The 23,552-nt window shown below is 37.7% G+C and overlaps 1 long non-coding RNA gene across 1 annotated transcript in view; it reads left to right on the top strand.

The window, feature by feature from the left end:
- Positions 1-22,602, top strand: part of LOC121083567 — an 83,854-nt gene extending 61,252 nt beyond the window's left edge. The window contains exon 2 of the long non-coding RNA XR_005826412.1: positions 21,143-22,602. This is a non-coding gene — a long non-coding RNA (uncharacterized LOC121083567). The remainder of the gene's footprint in view (positions 1-21,142) is intronic.
- The last annotated feature ends 950 nt before the right edge of the window (positions 22,603-23,552 follow it).

Genomic DNA, 23,552 nt, shown 5'->3' with positions numbered 1-23,552 from the left:
TATTTCAAGATAAATCTTAAGAGATTGTATCAGTTGCATCCTACTTGAAACACTAGCATATGCAGAGGTGTAATGCAGGATGGAATTTATGCCTTTACCTTACAGGGTTTTGGGCAGACTTGCTGTTCCTGAGGGTTTTAAAAAACTTTTTCACGTCTTACGATCTAGGTGTTTTCATTCAAAATTATATTTTTCCCTGAGGAGCTTTCCAAAAAGTGCTCAACAAAACATAGTAAAAATTTGAATTAGTTGAATTTACAGATTCAGGTAGAAGTATCACCCGTGTGCAGTGTCAGATGTGAGAAGACTGTGATTCATGAACAGCAGCAGTAATTCAGAGACCAAAATCTGGTCCTTTGAGCTTGCAATGCGCTATGATTTGCAGAGGAGTAAAACTGAAGTCTCTCCGTTGAAGGTATTGGAACTACATCTGAGAGCGAAGCCACTACATCCCAGTCACCATGCTGCAGTAGTATGCTGCAAGTAAAATGCCTGCTGAAACAGCTGAGGATTCCTTTTTTCACTGTGACTATGAAAGCTTTGGCAGTTGCCTTTTCAAACATAGAATGTCTGAGTTTCATGGAGAGTTCAGGATTGCTTAACGAGAGGTGGTCCCTACCGCTGCCTGGACCTGAATAGACAGGGCAATCTGGAAATCAGCCTCCCTAGCATGTAGTTCACTATGTGTTAAGCCCCCATTTTAATTTATAGTCCATAATATAGTTTCTTTGGCAGAGATTCCTAAATCTCCATTTCATCGATATGACTTCTGTATAACGGAGCTTTCTCTGGTGCTCCCTCTATCTCCATGAAGCCTGCCTCTTAGGACACACAGAATTCAGCAGCAGGATTATCACCTGGTGCCAGCCCTTGCAGACGCCTAGCATTATTGAAAATGTGCTGGTACCTCACATTGCTATGCAGGTCCAGGATCATTAAAATTTTATCATATAAAGCCTGCTGTCTGCACTGAAGAGGAATTGAGAGCTGTAGAAGAGGATGATCATGTATTTTACCAAATCTTCTGAAAGGGAAAAACCCTGCAGGTTCAGAGCAGGAAGGAACGAGAATAACATCTCCTTTAATTTAAATATAATATAATGTCAAAATCCTTGAAATTGACATTTATCTACTGGAGTTAATTTTAACTTTTTCCCCAGAGTGGCTTAGTGTCCCGTGGTTGCACAACAGTTCAAACCAGTTGCACACAATGTAATTTTCACATGTTTCTCCTGCAAGGCAGATATTCATCAAAGAATGCAACAGACAGCTAAAGCAAAAGGTGGCAAGCTATAGATTATAACATTGATTTATCAGGGGTCAGACTGTCAGATTACTAGGTTTAGAGACTAGGCCTTTTGTGCTTCCTAGCACCAATGCAGGTAGAAACTGGTAGACAGATAATTAACCAGAGTATGCTGCAGGTAAGACAATTAAGAAGTTTCAATTTAAAAAAAAAATTAAAATCACCTAAGCTGTTTGCTGGCCAAACTCTTTTGGTTTGTTATCAAAGGATCAAATGAAAGGAGTTTGGCTTACTTGTGTTTTTACCAGGATTGCTTTTTATTCTTAATAGTTTGCTTGAGTATGTGCAGTTTCCTTTTCAGTTACAATTAAAATTAGTTAAATTTTAAATTAAGAATTAAAGTAAAATACAATTTAAAAGAAATTAGGAACATTTAAAAAGTATATACTTTTTAAATATACAGGAAATTTTTAGGAAATGCTTATTCTGAATGAACTAGAAAAATATGGAATTATGTTTGAATTAAGTTTTCCAAAATGATAACCTCTTCTTTTTTCCCCTACTATCTGAATAAGTATCTTAAGATAACTGATGTACAGAAATTACACCTAGCTCCCACTGAAGACAAATTCTTTCTGAGTTTTCTGTTAAGATCTAGTTCCCACAGATGGTGTATTCAAAATACTGTATTTTGAATCCACAGCCTGTTGGCAAACCTCAGATTCAAAGGTTTGCCCCTAAATAGAAGTAAGATCCATAAGCAAAAGTTCTCTGTCCCATAACCTGTATTTAGATAAATGAAACATACATGTTTCTTAAATGAATAAAGATAAAGACAAAATCAGATCTACTGCAGGTGAAAAGTATTTCTGTCCTTGTATTTCATGCATACACAAACTATTTCAGTGTTAGGTGGACTTCAGTGATTAATGAATTCAGGAAAGGCAAACCTTAATTTTCTTAGAAGACTGACACCTAACTGTTCTTGCTTTAAAAGCTATAAAGAGACCTTTTTCTGTAAAGCATTAGGACTAGTGGCAAAGACTTCACAGGTACTTAAAAGAAGCACAGGTGTTTTCATTGTTTAATGAAATTAAGGGGCAAACCCCCTGTATTTTCTTACTGAGAAGTAATGTTTATCCCTAGAATTAACAGCACTGTGTGTTGCATGAATGTTTCTTCTGTATGCTTTTTACTCTTTAATGTAACATTGGCTTTAGAACAGTTTGTCAGTGTACGGTGATGTTATTTCACTTATGAGGTAAAAATGCTTGTTTTTTTCAGTTCTTGGCTTCTCTTTTTTTTTTACAGATGACTGCACCTTCATTTATTTCTATGTCAGGCTAGCTTTGTCTAAATAGAATACATTGTTATGTTGGCTTGCACCAAGTTTTTTATAACTTAAGCAACAATTTATGTCAGGAAGGCTCTGGTATTACAGTGAGAAAATGTTGGGAAGCTACAGACAAGCAAAGATAACGCCGATGTTCAAAAAGTTGCCTGGTCTCTCAGAACAACTTTATATTATGAGCTGTGGGGTTTTTTTACTTTCCCATTTTTTTGTAAATGAGCAGTTCTGCATATGTGTGTTACTCATACTTTAACGATTCTCTTGAGGTGCTCAAGAGAGGATGTGAGTGGCAAAGGGACTGTGGAACCACCATCTGTGAAAGGAGAAACTGCTTCTTCCAGTGTGAAAATCTCCACAGCTTCATCCTTGTCCACCCTTGCCTTCTACAATACAGACCCTCTGAGAAAGGAGGGTGGCAGGTAGACAATGGGGTTTGAAAAGCTTTTGGAGAACTGGTAGGCTTCCACAAGGGCCTGCTTCTGGTATTATTCTTGCAGACCGCTGAGCTTATTCCTGTGGGTTCAGATGCATTAGAAATAAATGAACAAGGGATTTTGCAAGATAAATTTCTATTTAATTTTCATCTTTTACTGTACTTTGGATGATCTAGCTTTTTATAGGGATAGTAGTCGCCCAGGTGGGTATTATGAGTCACCTACTGAAAAATAACAGGTTGCTGTTATCTGGTAAAAAAATGCCTGCTATCCTTTCTGAATGTGAAGAAACTATAAGAAATTTTACCATATGCCAACTTTCTATAAAAATCAGCTAGATAATGGTATTTCTGATCTCTGATTAGTATTTGTTGACAGGGTTGCTATCAAGTGTTTTAAAACTAAAATTTGAAAATATTTTGGCACTGTCAAGTGCTTGTACTTGTAGAAAATTTTCATATAGCTGTAGTCTGCTTCCTTACCAAAAAATATATGCCCTATTTTTTGAATGCATATAACCTTTTGAAACTTGTAACTTGATGAAACCTATTTGGACTTGTTTTCATGGATCTAGCAAAAGAGAGCTCTGTGATCTCGATCCTCTTTCTTCACTTAGCATCAGGTTGTAGCTCAAAGACTTCATAAAGCTCTTCAAAGAAAGTACTAGAAGAATTCTCATTATGAGTGTTAGCTACATTACTTGGTTCTAATTTGTTTCATTTTCAAAACCAATAAAAAACTATTTCACTGAAATAATTCGGTAAAATCTAGTCATCATGAAACAGCAATAAATAAAAACTGTGAGCCAGCCTTATTCAGATGACAGACATAATTTTGGTTTCCTACAGTAAAAGTTACACTGAAGTGTAAGTAAATGAGAGCACAGCTTTCCCTGTGTTCTAGAGAACTTGTCAGCCTTCACTAGGGGCATTTCTACCAGCTGTAATCATCATTATTATTTCTTGCATTCCCTTAGCTGTGGGAAACATGATGAGTAACAGCAGTCTCATAATGTATATTGATCACCCAAGTATTAATATACTCAAAAAATATTTACCACTCTGTTAGCACTTTTCATTTCTTTAAACGTGAAAGCACTTTTGAAAGACTTGAGTGAGTCTGTATTTTTTCATTTTACTTATGGAGAAAACAAAGCAGAGGCTGGCGAAGTGACTTTGCCGAGTCACAACCTCAGAAGGGCAAATGAAGTGAATTGGGCCCCCGTGCTCCCAGGGCTGGAAGGGGAGAAAAACTTGGCCGATTTCTCCAACCATGGTTGTACTTGCTATTTCTGTAAAAGCATGTTTTTGTGTAAATGCCTCTCTAGATATTTATTTTCTGAAAGTAACAGCTTCTTCCATGCTTGTTCTGTCTCACAGCATTTTCATTTCTGCTCAACTTTGTGCCATTTCTAGGTTCGAAAAATGCAGGCACACAAATCAGCCGTTGAAGTTTTCTAGAGCTGAATACGAGGTTTTCTTGTTCAACCTCTTGATCGTGGCATACAGTCAATCTTAGGAAAAGGTGCTTGTAGGGAAGTCTAGTTCAGCACTTCAGTTTTACCAGATGTAGTACTTCATTTTTATCTCTTTCTGCCAGTACTCCAGCAGGAGTTTTCTGGGGGGCTGCGACAATGTTTTGTGAGAGATAAGATAATGTAGTGCACACACGCTGATTCCTAAAAAGTGTGTTTTCTAGCATACCACATTGATAGGAAGGCAAGTAAACAATAACTGCCTCTCTGGCATACAGCTATCACTAGGGGACACCGCCATCCAAAACCTTTTCTTCCATGCAGTGCTGCACAGCTGGGCATGGGCACTACAATTTATAGTCCAGTGACTACAGTTCCAGCTAGTCTCCTTTTAAAATGCCCAGTTTTTTAAATTTTGCTTTTAAAATGACCAGTCTCTGCTTTGTTCTTTGTTTAAAAAAAAAAAAAATATCAACTGAGTTTTACACCAGATTTGTAAAGTTCCAAATCCTTTTGTTTCAGTGACAAATACTTCTTCCATTGAGCCTTTTTACATGTCAGGGTGGAACCATCCCCAGGCTGATTTAAAGGCAAAAGACAGAAATGGGCCACTCCAGGCTTCCTGTAAACAGTTTAGATGAGAACAATGTGCTAACAGTTCTACACAGTTTTCAGAGGGGGCTGAATTTGCTGGATTGCTGAGTCACTGACAAGCTGTCGTGTGAACAAGACAGTAATTTCTTTCAATTAGAAACTCATACAGGCAGGAATATCCTTCAAATATAACGGAGGTAAAAGGGAAATTTGGCTCCATTTCGGTGACAGATTCCTCTGCTGCTGTAGAGCAAGCGGCAGATGATGGAATTGTGCATATACTTAAAGACATCAAACTTCTTTTCTTTTCTTTTCTTTTCTTTTTCTTTTTTCCTTTCAGTATTTCCTATCTTCTCTAAATTCATTTTACTGTTGGCTGACTGTCACTGGTTACCATAGCAACCACCTCTGGTAGCAGCAAGTCTGGGATGCCCGATGTGAGCATCTTCACATTTGAGCCTTGCCAAGGCTAGCTATTAATCCAGGGTTATATATTGGCTCAACACTGTAAGATTGCTCTATTTTTCCCCCGCTTTAGCTGGCTGCTGAGTTGGTTACTTCTTTTTCTTCACTTATCTATTGGGCAATCTGGTGTTAATTTTCATTCTTTGATCTTTTCGTGTTAGTTATTTTGGAGGACTGGTTAGATTAAGTATCTTTCAACAAAATAACATACATGATTACATTAAAGAACCTCTTCTTCAGTACAGTCCTTAATGAAAAAGAAGGATTGGAGGTAATCTTATTCTTTGGACAAATTTTCACAGTTTATTAGGACACATTTCACTTGCAAGCTGTTTAAATGCTTTGCATGGCGTAACTGGTCAGTTTTTTACTGGGGTAAGGAGGAGAGAAATACATTTAATGGAAGCGTGTTTGGAGACAGGCAACTAGTATGGAACAGATGTGAAAGATGCCGCACTTAATGGGAATAGTGGAAAGGTATAAGTGTCTTCCCAGTTTTCTTGACCACCATACCCTCACCATAAAACAACCCCTAACAGCAGTAGAAAACTTGCTGCAAAGCAGAAGTAGCAAAGTGGTTAAAAGTACTTCGTTGGGAAATGAGAACTGAAAGAGAGAACTGCAGTGCAGTGATTGGTTTGATTTGCTGAATAAATTGCTGTGTTCAGATTCAATGTGTATCAATAAGCAAAACACTATACCCCTGCACAGCCTGTCACAACTGATATCCAAATTGACACAGCTAGTCTTAAATAAGGTTTTACTGTTGTCAATAATTAAAGGCAAAAACACCCAAATCACCCCACCAAAAAAACCAACCACTAAACATAAAGTATTTGCATTTTTATTCCATATACACAAAAGAGAGAGTAATGTTTCTTTGGGGTATTTCCTTAAAGAAACGTAATACTCTTTAAAAATATATTGAGTATTGCAGTATTCTCTATGGATTATTTTAAAAGTAGCCAAGGGGTACTGTTCATTCAGTAGAAGTTCTCTTTATTAAACATGACTGAAAGCTAGATGCGTAATATGCTGTCTTCTTAATACAGTGGAAACTGCACTCTGATAATTTGTAGCTATGATGTAAAATGGCTGTTCATTCAAAATCTGAACTCTGCTTTTTTTTTTTTTTTTTTCTTTCTTCTTTTTTCTTTTCTTTTCCTTGAGTTTGGAAAAATCCCTGCAGATCTGTTTGGAAGTTGGAGTTCAAACTGCTGTGATGGGAGTTTTCAGGAGAAACTGGACAGAACTCATATAAATAATTGATGTAGAATAATGTTTCTGGAGAAAGGGGAAGGATGAATCTTGAGAGAGGAGGTATAATGGCTTTAAGGTACAGAAGCTTATTTAGACCAGACTTAGGTTTTAGGGCAATTCCTCAGGTATTTAGAAAGCTGCAGACCCTACTGAGAGGCCTATCAGCCTGTCAGTGTACTATTTTCTATTAGGGAAATCCATTTATTTATTGGGGAAAGAGTGTAAATTAATCATTTATTTGAGAGAGTAAGTAGGGTGAATCGATGCTGAATACCTTTTTTCCTGACTCTTACAGCTGCTATACTCATAGCTGATCTTAGTCAGAATCCTACAGATTCTGTTTCTTATGGTAAACAAGCATCTTTTTGCACAGCCCAGCACTAAGTACAAACTTTGGAATGTTGCTTATTAATTGCAGTTGACATTTGTGAGCTTGGGGTCAGGCTGCTTTTTGAAAAAATGTCTACATGACAAATTTCAAAAAGCATTTTTGGCAGTTGCAATCCTAAAGACCTATGGACAGTTCTATAAACTCGTTTTCAGCCTTCCTTAATATTAGTTTTAACACTCCAATGTTTAATCAAATTGTTTGATATTTAAATATTAAACATTGCCACTTTCCTCTGGACACTTAAACCAATATTAAAACAGAGTGAATATGAGCATCTTGTTTAATTATTGTTAATAGTCCAGGCAAATTCCAAGACTGAAATATCACGCCTCTAAAGGAAATGCAGTTCTGTTTATTCTTGGTGACAGGTATTTTCACCACGTGAACTTAAAATATTTTGAGCTTTTGTAGCCCTCTTCAATAGATAATTCCTTTACACTGGAGGGAAGTTTGGTGTCAGGATGAAAACAATGCTCAGTTTTTGATGACTGACAGAAAGAAAGGCTCCTTCCTAATGTAGATAGGACTGACAGTCTGTGGTCGGACATATAATATTGGTTTGAAATCTGTATCACTGAGCATTCTGGTCTAAATTTTAAAAGACATGTAGTTTTGCCCTGCATGTAATGTTAAGACCTTCATGTTGTAGGTTAATAGTCTCAAAAATACCCAAAAATATTATGGAAAGTTAGTCTTAGAGATGTGTACTTCCATATAAAACAATATATTTTAAAGGCCATATGCAACTACTGGGATTTGCTGGACCCTTCTGCATTTCTGGGGGGAAAAAAGCAAACAAAAAAGCATCCAAAAAGCAAACAAAAAAAGATAAAGTGGGAGGTGGGGCAGGGGGAGCTTGGTTTTCTGTGGTGGATGAAATTCAGAAGGCAGTCCAAATAAAAAAAAGAAGGGGGTTGGGGGAATGACCTTTGATAGTGGGTCTGACCAATTTGTTAAACTGGGCTAAATTAAGTTATTTAACCTCAGACTTTGTTCACAGTCGTAGTTAAACTGGTGGATAGACTGGTTCACCATACTTCCTTCAGGCTACACAGAAGGATCAGTTAAAACACTCTTATGTAGTTGCTGCTGGAAACAGTGGAAGGTGTGCTACAGAGTGTTTGGATGCATGGCAGAACTTGTACCTACCCACCTGAAGAATAAAAAAAGGTATTTCTGAAATAGAAGTTCAGAGGCTAGTGAATTTATTGACTGCAGCTGTGAAGGTGGGTAGCTAAAAGCAGGAACAGTAGTCATGGCCGTTCAGCTGTGAAGATGGCAAAAAAACCCCACCAGAAACCCAACCCAACCCAACCCCGTTTCTGTGTTCAAGGCACTCTTCCCCACCCCCCCACCCCCAATGTTTATTTCTAAGCATGAAAGCTATATTCTATATCCAGGTTTAGACAAAGTCAGGTGTCCTGACATATACTGTAAGTGAAGGACATTTCTGATGACTTCTTTGTTTCTCCTAACAGAAACAGCAAGCAAGTTCTCCAGTAATGGCAAAACATTCAAGATAAAATATACACAACGGAATTAATTCTTGCAGTATACTAAAAACTTGATGGATTGTTGTACTTGTGTCATGCTTCAAAAACATGATCTTTTCTTACATAATTTTTGATACCTCATTTTGTTAGAAATGCCATGGATATTCAGCACTGGCCGTACACAGAGAGGTTGCCTGAGTACCTGTTAAATCTCTGTTCATTTATAGAAATCTTTAAAGCACTTTAGCCAAAAGAGATTCGGTTTTGTGGTGCCAGTACGCACTGCCAGCTCTTACTGTTTTAGTATACCTATGTTCTTGGTGGATGATGGGCTATTCCCTGTCTTTCTCTACTTTTGGGGAGCTTTGCTCCTTTCAACCATGTTAATGAAGGTGAGGAATCTCTTCCTACACATCTTTATTGACTCTCAAGCTTTTGAGTGGAGGAATAGAGTCTAGAGTTTTGATTTCTTGTTGGTTTTAGAACAAGCAGACAAGAAGCATTGACTTACTGAACAAAAGAGATCAGGCTTGGATGATGATGCAAATGATGATTCAGAAGAGGTTTAAAATGAAATGCCAATAAATATGATCACAGGCCATACCTACTCAGCTATTTCTTGATCAGTTGGCACAGCTCTGTATGTGTTTACTACCCAAAGCGATTAAGTAATTTGTTTGTGATGAGGACAGTTAAACTGTAAAAGCCAAATGCCTGAAATTACTATGCTAGTCATGCAAATGTTCCTTGGTGTACACAGACAGCTTCCTGAGGCTGTGGCTTATTTACAGGTAGGTGAAGACCTACAAGTCAAAAAGAAATTGAGATGATATTCAAGAATCTTTCTGTTTTTCTTGATCATTAGAGAAAGGATAAATAATGAATAAAAGCAAAACAAGTCCAGCACTAAGAGGCAAGCAGCTTTTTCTGCCACATGATGAACATTTGCTTCATTCATGCATCATAAGTCTGCAGCTTGTTGTCAGTGTTTTCCTTAGTTTTCCAGTACAGAGCCCTGGAGCGTACCCACACTACTTGTCCTTACAAGTGTATTGAAATAATGACTTTGATTCGGGCGGAGGTGAATGGAAAAGGGAGGGACTTGTATATTTGTAGTGACTAGATAAGTACTGTTCATGAGCTTGCATTTACTTGCTCTTGCAAAGTTGGGTTTTTTTTTCCCAAGGTGTGTTACCCTGCGTGTGCTGCTTTTTACTTTAAACCAGGTAGAGCCATTTACATCACAGGGAATTAATAAGGAAACAGCTTTTGAGGACTTGTGACCGCCTTTCTTTAACACAGAGTAATAAAAAAAACCCCAACAGATCAAAGTGGTAGTATTAGCATCACCAAAGTATAAAACAAAATAAAGCACAAAGCAATAATTTATTAGATGTTTGCTCATTAACCATCCTGAACAATAAGAGAGAAGTCTCTTCTTGTAGAGCCTGGGATGTGTGGTACTGGAGGTGTTTTTACCTAAGGAATAATGTTTCAGCATGCCCAGCAGGTGAATTGGTGAGCTTTCTGAGGTGGATGCCTTACACTTGTAGGAGTGATGTTTGCTTTCTACCATTTTTTCTATTTGGGAATGGTTGCAGCTGTTAGCCTTCCTCTAAATTCTGACCCACTAGACAGCTGATATTGCTGCCATGCAAAACTCTAGCTGCACTTTCTTTGTCACAGGTGTTTTGGGCTGGAGTCACCTGGTAATTCTCATTGACTCTCCCAAGAACTCATTTGCAACACACACACAGTCATTTTAGGTACTTGACAGTGATTTGATTGGTTATTATTTTGTTTCAATCAGATCACATATTGCATGTCACAGCAAATTGAAATGATTTCATAAACACCTGGTCCAAATTGTGAATTGTGGTTTTATGAGTTAAATTTAACTCTGAAATATTTTTAACCATGAGTTTTCATTATCTGTCATTGTTTTTCTTCTTGCTGTTTTGTTAATAGGACTCTTTTTTTTTTTTCTTCCCTTCAGTTTGCTCTGCTGTTTTTTTTTTGCAATTCCCATTAAATACATAGAGTTTAAATAGAAATTGAGAAATAAAGATAGCTTGATGTTTATGAATGTTGGGAATCTCAGGTGATAGCCACCTGATTTTTTTATGTGAAATAATTTGTATTTTATTTTACTCTAAATCTTTAATTGCTAGATTACATGATTTCCAGTGATAAGTGATGAAGGAGGCAGTGGGTCCCACTAGTGGCCATTACCTGCAACTTGTGCCCAGTTTGTGTTCAATCCATTACCAACAAGTGATGTTTTAGGTTCATTTATATTAAAATTATATTTATTATATAAAAATATATATTTTATATATATGTATGAAATAAAAATATAAAATTATATTAAAATGTCATTGTATTTCAAAATTTGTAGTCTGGTAAGATATGCTGCTTTAGAGAATGTGAGGATTTACAATATCTTACGCTTCAAAAATAATGGGAGAAGCTTTCCAAGTTTCTTTTTAAGCAACTCTTTTCAGACAGTAAGCAAACTACATACATATCAAGAAAACATGTATAATAGACATCAAGAAAAACCTGGAACATTTCTCTTTTTTCCATCAGATAGTTTGAAAATGTCACATAAAGGCTATGTTGTTCTTTTCATTTTAACTAGAAAATTCTCAGCAATACCTAGGTAGCAGGAAGAAAATATTCATGGATTGTTATGTTATAGTCACAGTTTCTAGAACCAAACTATAACCAAAATTCACAGCTGCTGTGTCATTTTAAGATTTAGAACTCACTGCGTTTACATTTTAATGATCCATGGCAGCTGTTGATCTGAGTCATTAATGAGATTTTGAAGCATCTGCATTTAAACGTATATTCTGCAAGAGACAAGAGTACGCCTGGAAAATGAGTGTTCTGTCATGGTAATAATAAAAAGTTTTGCATGCTCAAGCTGAGAGGATTCACAAGAGTGAATCTTCTGCTCTACCCTGTAAAAGGTTACGCAGTACAAACTTTCTGTTAAATGAGGAGGGGCGGAGGGAGAACTCTTGCTGCGATTTCAAATAGAGCCATTTGGTCTAGAAGCACATGGAAAATGGCCCCTAGGTAAAGGCACCTGCCAGTTCTGTGTGGAGAGTAAAGTAGTAGGAAAGTCTCACCAGTGAAATGTGATTTTGTAGATCACTCATTGTGACTATTACTTCCTTTGAGGGCAGCAGAGTACCTTCAGAATGACAGATCGAGTACATACAGTGTCACCTAAGCGATGTTTGATGCAATCTCATAGATATTTGGGTATAGTTAAACTCATATTAAAAACTGCAATTAGTAACCTTCCCCAACAATGTTGAAACTGTAATTCTGTTGCATAAAATCTCCCATTCTAATTAAGTAGTTTTGTTTTGGGTTTGGTTTTTTTGTTGTATTGTTTTTTGCTTGTTTGGTTGGTTTTTTAAAATGTTGTACATATTAGTGGGTTTCTGTATCAGTAATAGCTTGCTTACAGGTCGGTAGAGAAAAATATAAATCTTTTTCAAGCGATAGAATGAATTTCTAACAGACTTTGCCATCTTGCACACTGTCTTTCACCTGAAGACTTGTCCTGTCTACTTCACATCCTTGGGAAATTGCTTTGGTTAATTTCTCCTTGCCAATAGGCTAAATTATATTTTCCCAATATAACAAAAAGACAAAACTTTCCAAATCAGAAGTTGGAGAGTATGTGCAAAAGCCCAGAGTGAACCATGATAAAGCTTTCTTGTAAAAGTGCTTTATTGTTGTATTTAGTCCTATTGAACAAGAAATAAGTGCCTGCTGGGTCCCTAGTAAAGCTGTACCTTTTTTAGGTGATTGCTCATTAGCCTAAACAGGCCAATTGCTGTTACAAAGCCCAAAATACCACCCATTAGGACATGTGAGAAGTAGCTTGGAAGAGGTATAGGAGGATGCTGATGTGTTATTGTTTACAGAATGTTGGGACCAACCTACTGTTTCAAATATCTTACTTTCATGAAGACTAATGCTGTAAATTGCCCTAGGTATTAGGTAGGGAACTAGCATACAGCAAAGTAACAAAACAATAAATAGTAGTTTTCTTTCAGACAATATACGCCTGCTACTGATTTCTGGTAAGGCAGAGAGTCACAATCATAACCGCTGCTTCAGAAAAGGTTTGCTGAAACATGTAAAGGCCCAAATAATGGTTGCTTTACAGCTTATTCGTTATTTGGAGTTAATTGTTTTGGAATTTGGCCAGCATGGACAGTTTAGGAACAGATACTACTTCTAATTTGGCCAGAGAAATTAAGGACAATGAGAGATACGGTTGAAAAAAACAACTTTTTTGTATCTTTTTCAAAAATTATCCACTGCTGATTAGTGTTATTTCTTCAGTCCAGTTGTCCTATACAGTTCTTTGATTTGACTGAATGCCAACTCTCAGTTATTCAGCATCATTGTCTTGTTTGCAGCGGAGAGCTTGTCTTTTGGCTTTTGACATACTATGTTGCAATTGCAGCCTGTGTTAGCTATTAAATCTTGCCACTTGGGCATTGCAGAATTTAATGACTAGTGAGAATGAAGTAATTTTATGCAAGTAACTACAATTGTAGCAGGCTCGTTCCTTTGGAGAATTTATGATTATGTGATGGTGCATCTCAGTTCTTTATGAGCTTGGGTAGAGGACAGCATACCTATAGCCCAAATGTACCTTACTTCATCATCCAGATGTTGAAAAACTCAGACTGTAACATGTTCAAGGCCTTTCCCCATCTCTACTCCTTCATCCCATGTCAGGAGTTCATAGAATCATAGACCCATAGAATTATTTTAAGTTGGGAAAGACCTTTGAGATCATCAAGTCCTCCAACCATTAACCTAGCACTGCTGAGTCCACCACTAAACTATGTCCCAAAGTGCCACATCTACCCATCTTTAAATATCTCCAGGGATAGTGACTTCACCACTTCCCTGAGCAGCCTGTTCCAATGCTTGACAACCCTTCCAGTGAAGATTTTTTTCTTACTATCCAATCTAAACCTTCCCTGGTGCAACTTGTGGCTGTCTCCTCTAATCCTATCACTTGTTCCTTGGAAAAAGAGACCAACACCCACCTCGCTACAACCTCCATTCAGGTAGCTGTAGAGAGGAATAAGATCTTCCCTGAGTCTCCTCTTCTCCAGGCTGAACAACCCCAGTTCCCTCAGCAGCTCCTCATAAGACTTGGTCTTTAGGTACTTCACCAGCTTCACTGCCCTTCTCTGGACACACTCCTGCACCTGAATGTCTTTCTTGTAGTGAGGGGCCCAAAACTCAACACAGGATTCAAAGTCCAGCCTCACCAGTGCCCAGTGTAGAGGGACAATCACTATGTCCTGCTGGCCACACTATTTCTGATACAAGCCAGGATGCTATTGGCCTTCTTGGCCAGCTGGGCATACTAATGGCTCGTGTTTAGCCAACTGTGGACCAAGGCCCCCCAGGTCCTTTTCTGCCAGGCAGCTTTCCAGCCAGTTTTCCCTAAGACTGTAGCGTTGCATGGGGTTGCTGTGTCCCAAGTGCAGGACCTGGCACTTCTCCTTGTTGAACCTCATATAACCGGCCTTAGCCCATTGGTCCAGCCTGTCCAGATCCCTCTGCAGAGCCTTCCTGCCCTCCAGAATATCAGTACCCCTGCCCAACTTCATGCCATCTGCAAACTTGATGGGGGTGCACTTGATCCCCTCGTCCAGATCATTAAGATGTTAAGGAGGACTGATCCCAATACTGAGCCCTGGGGAACACCACTCGTGACCATCCGCCAACTGGATTTAACACCATTCACTGCCACTCTTTGGGCTCTGCCATCCAGCCAGTTTTTTACTTGGGAAGTCATACACCCGTTCAAACCGTGAGCAGCCAATATCCATTTTGTCCAGGAAGATGCTGTGGGAGACAGTGTCAAAGGCTTTATTGAGGTCCAGGTAGACAACATCCGCAGCCTTTCCCTCATCCACTAGGTGGGTCACCTTGCCATAGAAAGAGATCAGGTTAGCCAAGCAGGACCTGCCTTTTGTAAACGCATGCTGGCTGGGCCTGATCACTTGGTTGTCCTGTACGTGCCATGTGATAGCACCAAAGATGGTCTGCTCCATAGTCTTCCCTGGCATCGAGATAAGGCTGACAGGCCTGTAGTTCTCTGGATCCTCCTTCCATCTCTTCTTGTAGATGCGCCTCACATTTGCTAACCTCCAGTCAACTAGGACCTCCCCAGGTAGCCAGGACTGTTGATAAATGATGGAAAGGGGCTTGGTGAGCTATTCCACAAGCTCCCTCAACACCTGGCGTCATATTGTGAGTATCTTAAGTGGTGTAGCAGGTTACTAACCATTTCCCCTTGGATTATGGGGACTTTGTTCTGCCCCCTGTCCCAGTCTTCCAGCTCAGGGGGCTGGGTACCTGAAGAACAACTAGTGTTACTATTAAAGGCTGATGCAAAGAAGGTGTTAAGTGCCACAAGGGTTACGCTGAGAAGGCACAGAAACCTCTTGTGATAATGGTGTCCACTCACATCCTTTTCTGGCAAGATAACCAGCTGCTTTCTGCTTTGAGATCTTTTGGAAGAAAAAAACTTTAAAACTTAGATTATTTACCTTCCTGGTTAACTAACTACTGACTAAGAGCAAAATTACGATTTCAAGCTTCATCCTACAAACACCTTACACATCTAAGTAGCAAGTATCAGGGGATTTATTATATGGATAGGGGTTGCACAACTGGGCCCTTGGACACTTTGGAGTCCTGAGTAGAGGCTGATTTTGAGATGTGAGTAGTTTTGTGGAAGCCATTAAAATTCTGATATTACCTACATTTTAATGTTCATTCCATATCGGACGGTAAATGTAGACAAAGGAAATAGTAACAGAACATATTCTGTGCAGTAATACCCAGAGTTACGTTTATGCTGGGACAGTAGAAACAGAGAATTTGTTATTATTTTTGCTATTGCTGGGACCCTGTGGTTTACTTTAGGATTAAAAAGAGTTATATATGCATAAACCATATATTTATGTTAAGTATAAGTTACACTTATAAGTATACTTAAGTATTAATTATGTTTTGTTTAGACCTAATATTTATGGTTAAGCTTTTCCAATTGCTTCACCATTTTCATGGAAATGTGGCTTATGTCCTGATGAAAACTACAAAATAAATATGCTGTCCTTTTCCATTGATGTCTTCCAGTCACACCATTCCTGATTGAAATGTCTTACAAAAAGGAGCTTTTAAGCCTTAGGAAAACCAATTCAGAACCATTAAGCATAGCTCAATCTTCTGTACTGAGGAGAAAAAAAAGAAATCACTTCTGGATTGAGCGTAAAGCATGGTGTATGCCAAATCCCAAACAATGTGTAGAGAAAGCTACAAGCAAATGAGAGAGTTCTGCATGTAATTGAATATAATTGTGTATAGTTGCAACAGCAATAGCAATAGCCTTTGTTTCAGTACAGTCAGGAGCATCCCTTTCACCTTTGGTACTGAAGCCTAACTTACAATTGGGTAAGTGACATTTCCAGTTTTGGAAGGTTCAGATTTTAGAAGTGCTGAATGGGGTCTTGTAACATTCTGCACATTGACTTTCTTGTCATTGAAAATAGGAATGAATTCGCTTTTCTGTTTTGAAAAGACATTTGCCATAATGGAAACAGAAGTGATAACACTTATCACTGGTGCTTCTTCCAAAACTCATTCTGAAGTATACAGCGACACCAACCAAAACAGCATGGCCTTTCTTCAGCTGAGATGCTAAAATTCTATCCCATCTCTATTTCATTCCATGTACATTTCTACCTAATCTAATGGGATCTGAACTTCTAACATGACAAGATTTTTTTAATGGTAAGAGAAGTGTATTTATTTGTCTATACCTGGCACAATGTATATCAAAATAACACATAGCCGATATGAGGTATAGAAAAAAAAGCACAAAATGTTGTTTAGATTTAAAATGCAAAACAAGAAGATAGCATGCATTCGTGTAACGTGAATGATGTAATGTTATTGTGGGAAACCTAATTGTGCATAACTGCAACAAAATATTTTATCTTTTATTTTAATAGTTGGCTGACATTTATGCTTCTTTGCTAAGAAAGAGAAAGCAAATTAGTTGGAATAGTTTTCAGTAATTGTGTAGATTTTTCGTATGAAAATAATATTTGACTTCAGGCCATGGTTTTTAACTGATGACAAAATTTAGAACAGAGGACTTGAAAAGGTAGGCTAGTGGAGTTAAAAAGATAGCACGATCATCTAGGTGAATTTTTTTCTTGCAAAATAGTGATCATTTAGCTAAATCTGTTCTTCCTGATGAGATGTTCTACTTCTTTCACAGTATGAAATACCAAGGAAGAAGCTAACTTGAAACTAAGTGGTTGTTAGTAAAAATAAAATGGCCAAAATGTGGCTGGAAATGCAGTATTCATGCAGCATTAAGGTATATTATTTTCATTAGTGTAGTACTTATTAAGAAAAAATACAATACACTCTTTACCCAGCAGATGGCTTTCAAATTAAACGTATTTCATTGTTTCATGATTGTGGAATTGTTATCAATGAGAATTAAGTCTTAATAAAAATTTAAAAGATTGAGAACAATACACATACCATTTATCTTGAGCTCATGTTTGTAAATACTCACAGGCTGGAAACACTTCTCATATTCCTGTGAGACCAACAGTATTCATACTTTTTATTATTTCATGTAACAGATGATCCGTTTCTTCCAGGCTTTTCAATTAAATTCCTTGTTGTTGCTAACCAGCTCCTCCTCTTTTGCTATTGAACTTTGTGCTACAACAGCAGATTTATGCCAGAGTGTGGTCAGTGCATGTCCTGTGGTCTGAATTCAGCCTAGAACCAGTCTTGCAGACTAACTGCAAACCCTCAGACATACCTAAACCGTATGGTTTATACCTAAACCATTGCTAGGTGGGTGTCTCAAAAGACGGCACTGATGCAAATTTGTAATCCACATGGTGCTTTGTAACATTGTGGAGGATGTACCAGCTGAAGGTGGGAAAGGTAGAACATAATTTTTTAATGCTAGTTTATTATTTTTTCCTGGAAAAAAGGAATAAAGAATCATAGGACCATGTCTTGTTAGTGAGGCATGCATCTGAAAGTTGAGAAAAATAAACAATATCAAAGCAGAGGTAATTTGTAGAACCATAGAACAGCCCAGGTTGGAAGGGACCTCAGAATATCATCTGATCCAACCTTTTGTGGAAAAGGAAGCCTTGATGAGATTATGTAGCACCCTACATATGTCCAGTTGCATCTTGAAAACCTACAGTGATGGAAGTTGTGGGGAAGGAGAGGAGACAAAGCAGAACACATTTTTCTTTGTAGCAGATAATCACAGCTTAGCTCAGCTGGGGCTCCCCGTCTTTGCTCAAGTGTTTTCCCCAGGTCAAGTATCTTTGCAGTCTCTCTGCAGTGTCCATTTTGTGAACACCCTCTGGATTCAACTTCTCTTCAAGGTAGTTATAGCCCTCCAGCATCGTGTTCACACAGCTGGCCCTACAAACACAGCTGCTCTATGTGCCCCCACCCCCAATAGCTTCATTTGCTTCCTAGTTACCCTAGTTATCACAGAACTTACCAGGTTTTGTGCTGCATAGGTGTCAGATGAAAGCAATAGTAGCAGTTAATTGAACCTCTATAAAGGTGCTAGTATGGTTTATCTCCCTGCTATGTAGTTTGATAGCTTCTTTTGAATGAGGTCTCTGACAAGTTGGTTGAATCTGAATCTTTGAAAATGGTAGGCGGTTTTAATGCTATATAATTAAGTTGGCTTTTAGTATAATACCAATAATAATAAACAGATTACTACTGTTTTCCTCCAAAACCTCTAACAGATACTTACAATACTTAAAGGTTTTCTCGCCCCGTGCCCCTGCTCCACCCTCCCACCCCCCAGCTTTGTGAATGTAATGAAATAATAACAGTGGAAGGAAGAATTATTTGAGAATACTGTTCAAAATCAATGATCCTGCTTTACCAAGTATCGCTCATACTCTTTTTTTTTTTTTTTGATGCAGTTTTCAGTTAACAGATCTGATTTGAGGAAAAGCTCTTTTATGCTTGTGCCTATCATTACTGAAAGTCTTCCTATAGGAAAGAACTAGAGAAAGAAAAGCTAATGAATTTGAAAATAGTGTAAGAACAAAAGGGTAAAGAAGAATACCTTATCTCTGTAAGCAGCAAGACAGGCACAAAGGAGAAAAAAAAATGTGTTAAGGGAACTGTTGAGAATATGAAGCATAAGAAGCAAAGTGTCTCTTGTTTGGAGACATTGCATGTGTCTTCCAGCTGCAGGATGTGAAGCAAGATGTCAATAGCATAGCTGGAGGTTAAGGTAGGGCTTGAAGACAATTGGGACACATGGAATCAATTGGTATAGCTGCCACAGCAAAAAATTGGTTCTGCATCTAGAAATTTCACAATTGCTGCAAACACATGCACAGTGCTATATAGCTTACGGTAATGGTTATACTAATTGACAATAGGTGACAAATCCAGTCCGCTAACTGGAATAGAGTGGGGTGGAGTACAGTAGAGCGTAGAACAATTATTCTGCAAAAGGGAAGACCAAAGTCCTAATACACCAGGATTTTGTAGGAAATACTAAGACACTAGGGTGGTACTAGGTTAATAGTAAACAGATCAAAATAGTGATTATTACACAGTCTCCCTCCAAACTGCCCAGATGTCTCAAGAGAAAATGCAAACAACACAAGCAAAGCAAAGAACAAAATAATCAAATAGCTAGAGATGGAAAAGTCGACATCCAGGAAACTTTTCTCCAAATTATTTTTAAAAGTACTGTAGTTTAAATCACGAAACATGGCACATTACCTCTCTTCCAAAACATTGTAACCGTTAGTCTATGTAAGATTCCCAAGAATATCAAGAGCTGTAAGTGCTGAGTCCTTCTTTAAATCTTGGTAAGGTCTTGACATCAGTGACATCCTGTGGCATTGAGTTCCATAATCTAATTATGCGCTGCATTAGAAAGCATGTCCTTTTATCAGATTTGGAGCTGCTGCTTTTCACTTTCACTTAGTGTCCTTTTGTTCTTGAATTATGGGATGCAGGACTACAGAAGCTCCTGATCTATTTTCTCTTCACCACTTACCATTTTTATACTTTCATCATATCCCTCTTTATTCATCTTTTTTTCTAAGGTTAACAATTGCAATTTTTTTTCAGTCTTTTCATATGAAGGCTTCTCTGTATGCCTAATTATTGCAGTCGTTCTTTTCTGAATACCTTCTAATGCAGTAATATCATTTTTGTGATGGGGTGACCAGTACTTCATACTATTCCAGAGGAAGGAAAATTATTGATTCATATAATGACATTATATTTTCTTTCTTATTCCCCAACTCATTTCTTATGCATCTTAACATTTTACTTGCTTTTTTGACTGCAGCTGCACATCGAGCTGGGCTCTTTATTGAGCTGGCTGTAGTGAGGCCCAGGTGTTTTTCCTAAGTTGCACTCTTAATTGAGATCTGTGGTAAAGCGAATGATTTGTTACATGGCTCGTTTTTTTTCACCAATCTGCATTTAAATAGATGATTTTCACCTCTATTAAGATGGCTCATCCATCTAGCTTGGTCAGTTACCTCTGAAGTTTCCCATCTTCTTCAGACTTGGTTAACAAAGTTCTTTGTGTGTTATCTGCAAATTTTGCCATATTGCTGTTCACTCTTTTTTTTCACATTAATTAATACATTTTGAACACCTGGTCCTTGTATGGTGCCTTGAAGCACCCTGCTGTTAACTTTTTTGCTGTAATGAAAATTGACAATATATATGCCTTCTTTTATCTTTGAGAAAAGTTTTGCTTCATTTTGCATCCTATCCCAAAATGACTTTAGTCTCTGACTGAGGTGGAAACTGTTAGTCTCTTGAGAGGAACATTGTTCTTGCCACATTTATTCAGTTACTCTAACAAGGTTAAGGGCCTGATACCTTCAAAATAAAGCTAAATCTTTGAGACACAACTATGCTTTTTGTGACTACAAATATGGAAATTAAGGACAGAAGATGAAACAAGTAGTTAATTCATTCAGCATGTTGGGCAGACATGTTCAAAGTTAAGATGGGGGCAAGCTTTTAACATAGCAGATCTTAACACTGTCTTGGTGATAATCTTAAAAACAGCAATATAATCAGTCTAAACAGGCTGTGTGAAAATAAGGGAAAAAAAAAGAAACTAGTGGTAAGGTCTAGGCAGCTTTTATTTTTCCAGACTTTCTCTCAAAATCTGATATGAACCAAGATATTTTAAGGTTTGGAATCCCCAAAGTTCTTGTGGAAAAGAGGAAAGGCAATCTTATTTTGAGGCTTTATATGTCCTGACATCCCCTAGGCCTGCTTATTTCCTGGTATCTCTCTCTCTTTCTCTCAAGTGTTCCCAATCCTCTCCCTGAGAGAGTCTATGTCTGCTTCATCAATCCTGACTGCCTACAGTGTGCATCAGACTCCACCACCTTTCTTCACACAGAAGATTGCTTGCACAAAGGAAGGCTCCTCAGACTGCTTGGGATACCTTGCACAGATGCATGCCACTGCCTTGAATTCAGAATGGACACTAAAAGAGATCCTGAGCATATTGGTGGAAATGTGATCAGTCACCTGCAACTCAGACTCTACGTGCTTGGTAAAGGAACTGTAAGGACAACTAGAACTTCTTGTGATATTGCCAAAGTTTTATCTGAAGGAAATACAGTATTTTCCATACTGTAGTTCACCCAACCTTAACCAAACTATTTTGGGTGGAAGGGAAGTTGACAACAGGTATCAAGTCTTTCCTTTCTGAATGAGCCTGTGAAAATGCTAGTAACCTCTCTACAACTCTTGCCAGAGCATAGTAAGATTTGAAGGCAAAATATGGAATATAATCTATGGCTATCTGTGGACCAATTATACATACATACATAATTAGTTATGCACACATACATATCTGTGTGTATATGAGTATATATACTATATACATCCCTTTTCCTTGAGCAAGCTGTTTTGATATAGTCAAATATAGGATGCTGAATTATAAGACAGTAACAGTAAAACTTGCCACTGTGACCTGTTTTTCATGTAAAGCAACACAAATATTATCAGTATAATATAGTATAATCAAAAATGCAAATAGAGTTTCTTATCAGAAGGAAGAATAGGAAGAAGACTTGGTGCTATTCACTTAATTTTGGAAGGTTCTAAAATACCACAGTGCTTGTGCAATGTAAGAAAGTTACAGGGATAGAATATAAATTGCAGTCACACCTGTTAGTGAACATGGTATGTTAATGACACTTTTGCATCAAATATAAGAACAGAAACTGTACTGTGTGCCATTTAGCTAATTTAGAGGGGAGAAAAATGTATACCAAAAATATGAGCTCACTGCAGTAAAAAAATCAAAGCTGAATGCTTTTCACAATATATTTGCAAAATAAGTAGCAACTTAATAAAACGTTAGTCTTTACACTTTGCCAGCTAAAGCTAAGATGACTTGACGTCAAGTGATTGAAGGCTGAGTTTTGCACAAACAATGCATATGGAAAGCAGTGAGAATACTGTGCCTGCTGCTGGCTTTATACTGAAAATATCCATGCTTTGCATTTGCTGTGGGTTAATATATCTCTTTAAATGTGTGTGTATTTGGATAGTATTAAGAGATAAATACATGCCTTTTTAATGGTGCATTGCCATTTGGGAGAATATCACAGAACACTTTTCAATATCTCTAGGAGACTGTCACTCAATAAATGAAGCCTGTAGCCCACCAATATTCATGTAAACCCACCACGATAAAATGTATCAATAAATAAGCATTAAAACACTGTCTGAAATAAATCCATTTCTGATAATACTCCAATGCAGAATCGGCACCTTTTTTAACAGGATTTTTTTTTTTTTTGTTCTTTCATTTTTCTCTAGAACCTATATAAAAATTAATGTGAACCAGAAGAAAATTTATCAGTGCTTTTCAGGCAGGCTGCTTGTTTCTCTCCTTTCCTTAAAAGGCTGTGCACCCGCCTGTGTTCCCCAGACTTTAGTAGCATATCAGAATCTATAACAGATGCTGCATTTTTAAAATTAAATGTTTTAATACCTTCCCTCCCTCCATCCTGTTAGTTCCCAGTAATGACTTCTTTTTAGGGAGTAGTATCAATGGTTATTATTTTAATGTACAAGATAATAAGTGAAGCAACATAGAGGGAATAAGCTGTGAAGGGTTATATTGGCTAACATACCTGTTTGTTTGGAAGGTCCTTTTCCATAACCTTAAATCTGTGGAAAAAAACCTACCAGCTCCAGGTCATGGGAGTTTCTCTAAATATTGGGAGCAGGCTTGGGTGGCATTTTTAGTACCACTGCATTTCAGGTTCATATAAACCCTAAAATCATTATGATTTTTTTTCTTTAGCCTAGGCAAAGTAATAGAATTATGAGGCTCAAAAGGTGCTGAATTTTGGCTGCCTTCCCCCTGCTCCCTGCCCCCCAAGTTTCACAGCTACAAAAAAGTTTCTGTGTAAGATCCTTACTCGGCTATCCTGCACTTAATCAAGAACTGGCACAATATATTTTTGCTGCCCTTACTGAGGATTTACAACATATTTACAATCATAGAGACATAAACATATGCAATTATTCTATTCAGGATTTACAAATTCACTCTTAAGGTAAAAAAATGTATCAGTAAAAATCAATAGGAACTTTTTTTTTTTACTTCAGTGGAACTCAGAATTCATCCAAATGTGACAAAGATGTAGTTGAAAGGCTTTTTTCTATGAACATTCTCAAATCACTTGTGATTTC

Source organism: Falco naumanni, chromosome 2, assembly GCF_017639655.2.
Source record: "Falco naumanni isolate bFalNau1 chromosome 2, bFalNau1.pat, whole genome shotgun sequence".
NCBI lineage: Eukaryota > Metazoa > Chordata > Aves > Falconiformes > Falconidae > Falco > Falco naumanni.
Note: the sequence above shows the minus strand (reverse complement) of the source record. Positions and strands in the feature narration are given on the sequence as shown.